The sequence below is a fragment of the Pseudophryne corroboree genome, chromosome 1 (genome assembly GCF_028390025.1).
Source record: "Pseudophryne corroboree isolate aPseCor3 chromosome 1, aPseCor3.hap2, whole genome shotgun sequence".
In the NCBI taxonomy this organism is placed as follows: domain Eukaryota; kingdom Metazoa; phylum Chordata; class Amphibia; order Anura; family Myobatrachidae; genus Pseudophryne; species Pseudophryne corroboree.
The window spans coordinates 1176886545-1176889634 of NC_086444.1; the positions used below are offsets into that span (position 1 = coordinate 1176886545).

General features: G+C 43.9%; 1 pseudogene; it reads left to right on the plus strand.

The window, feature by feature from the left end:
- Positions 1 to 2706: 2706 nt before the first annotated feature.
- On the plus strand, positions 2707 to 2825 carry LOC134947849 (5S ribosomal RNA; annotated as a pseudogene).
- Positions 2826 to 3090: the final 265 nt, after the last annotated feature.

Below are 3090 nucleotides of genomic sequence, written 5' to 3' on the forward strand. Positions count from 1 at the left end.
GTGCCTGGATTCCCTTGGATCCCTGAAGTTTGGACTGGTTCAGTTTTCAGGAAACAGAGCTTGCACATTTCTACTATTATAACATGCACAATACTCAATGGAGTCTCTTTAGTATGGAAACTGGAACTCCTCATCACCTGCAAAAACACAGGAGTATCAGATTTCATGAGATATCGACAGAGCTTCCCAACCTGAGTATAAATTGGAGGGGATAGAGAGCAGTAAGTGACTCATGGATCTCAGCTTCTCCTCCTCCCTTCCTGGGTGTCTGGGTCCTGTGTAACCTGTTATCTAATGAGAGCATTTGGGTCTAAAGGAGTCCTTCTGAGGGGTGTAGTATGGTATGCCGGCAGTCGGGCTCCCGGCGACCAGCATACCAGCGCCGGTAGCCCGACCGCCGGCTTACCGACAGTGTGGCGAGCGCAAATGAGCCCCTTGTGGGCTCGCTGCACTCGCCACGCTACGGGCACGGTGGCGCACTACGCGCGCCACGCTATTTTATTCTCCCTCCAGGGGGTCGTGAACCCCTACGAGGGAGAATAAGTGTCGGTATGCCAGCTGTCGGGATTCCGGCGCCGGTATACTGTGCGCCGGGATCCCGACAGCCGGCATACTGAAGACCACCCCTTCTGAGTCCTGTCCCAGTGTGTATTTAGCATAGAGGCTGCTGCCATTGCATTTTTGCAAGATTAGTTATAGTGAAATCTTAAATTAATTATATTAACAAATAGCTTTTAAGTGATAAAATATAAAAATAAAATACTAAAAGCAGCAGGATCAGAGTATGCCTGTGGACGCATACGTAATATAATATATCCTACCAAAATAGAGTGCAACAAATATTCTCAAGTGATCCTGCGCTATGTTCACAAGTGAAAACTGATATGAAAGCAACATAAAAGCTTCTTGTACATTAAGCAACCGGTTGCTATAAAACAAGCATACGAATAAAATATCTCAGATCAATATTTATCATATCAGTAGAAATTGTTATTAATAGATCCCTAAAGAGGTGGGTCATATGCTGGAATATAAAATTCTAAATCTGTGACTGTCCAAAGGCACATACTGTAACAACGTTAAAAATCACTGTGTTCACACCTACTGTATATAAGAGTTCAGAATAGGGGAGAAACAATCATATCTCCCTTTTGCTCCAGGCTGCTCAAACAGTGTAATTGGAAAGTTTGCTTTCCTCCTGATCACATTCCGATCTACTCATCAGTAAAATATGCTGATCTATCCAGTGCGGTTCTAGAGAATAGAGAACCCTCCACCCATGCTCCCGACAGTGTGTCAGTCTGGCAACATTATCAATCTGACACAGTCTAAATAAATGTCTAAATCCAGTCGCTTGAGCCGCAATCATCAGACGTTTTGTAAAGCCATTAGTACTGGTGGATAGAAATGGCAGCAGGGACATTGGTAAGCATATTAGGTCGCTAAGCAAAAATAGCAACCGCATACTTGTAGACACCCACCCAGGCCGCTATTACCTGATTGCAGTCTGGGAGAGCATCATAAATCAAAGGGGTATCCAGCGGAGTATCACCCGGAAGCGACCAAGCCCGTCACTGTAACTGGTGAAACACGTTTTCCAGTGTAGTGAGGATTCCCATCATCTGACTGACCACCAAGGAGAGTGTTGGACTACAGGTCTAGATGGGACCAGCAGCATTGCCCTGCTACCCAGCATATGCTACACTCTGCGGGGGACCTTTGGCCGACACCACCAGGATTGACAAAGTCCAGCTTTCCAGGCGACACGTAACGTCCTGCTTTATTATCCTACAAAGCTTCAGTACATGTATCAATGCACTTGTCTATCACAGTTCACATTGTGACTATTTTGGATGCAGTGTGATTAGTGTCCACAAGTTCATAATCGATTACAAATTCTTCAATACTGATTAATAACATGCAACATATGGTAATTAACCCTATGTGCAGATGACATATAATGTGTGACTGATCTCATCGAGCATTATCCATTTATTGAAGAACCATTGTTGATTTGAGTGAGAACCCTTTAAGCCTGTGCAAACTAACAGGATCAACCTTTCAAAAGGACATAAAGGTACACCTCATCCTTATTGATGCGATGCTTCAACAATCATTGTCTGACATTATTCTGGCTGCTTTCAGACAATACAGTAGTAAGCTGTTCTTGTCAGTATTGTATAATTCAAATACAGTACCTACTGTATGTTTTAGTTTTATGTTATGTTTAATTACTATTAGCACTGTGATTTTCAGTTTGTGCTGTTCCAATATTACAACTGTATCAGTCATTTAAAAGCTCAATCTAAACACTCATTTTCCATGTGGACTTTCATCACTGATTCCAGGGTACACCCTGTATCCGGTGGTTTTTGCTTATCTTGTGTTGCTGGTCTAACACCGACAGCAGATCCACTCTAAACTGATGGGCTGAGGAAAAGAGCTGCATCTGCTGCTGCTAGGTAAGGGGGAGGTGGCCTGGGGCCCTAATGGATCCTTCCATCAGACCTGGGCCCGGGTCATTTGTACCCCCCCCCTCTCGGCACCATTGCATCTGGGAATCATTTCATGGGCCCAGCCTTTGTTTCATCTCTGCAATTCTCCTCTCAGGTATCTTATTCTCAGACTGTATCATTAACCACCTCAAAATCATAGTGCTAGAGGAACTCCCATCAGTGATCCCAGAGGGGGTGAGAAAACAACCTACAGTACTAACATACCTCACTGGGTATGCCCGACACCATCCAATCTTGGAAGCTAAACAGTGATGGGCTTGGTTAGTACCTGGATGGGAGACCTCCTGGGAATACCGAGTTTTGTAGGTTAATGGTAACAAGGTAACTCTGAGCCTAACACTGACAGCAGATTCACCACTTTTTCTCCATTTATACTGAGACTTCAGAGCAGCACAATATATCCTAATCATGGTTTTATAACATCACCAGTGTATGAAGTACTACATGAGAACAATATACTTCACTGTTAATTATGGAGTGTGTATAAGCAGTGTCGAAGTTGAAAAATATTGCAATACACACATCACGTACAAACTACACACAGATGGCCTCCGTGCGCGTACTTGTTCTTCCG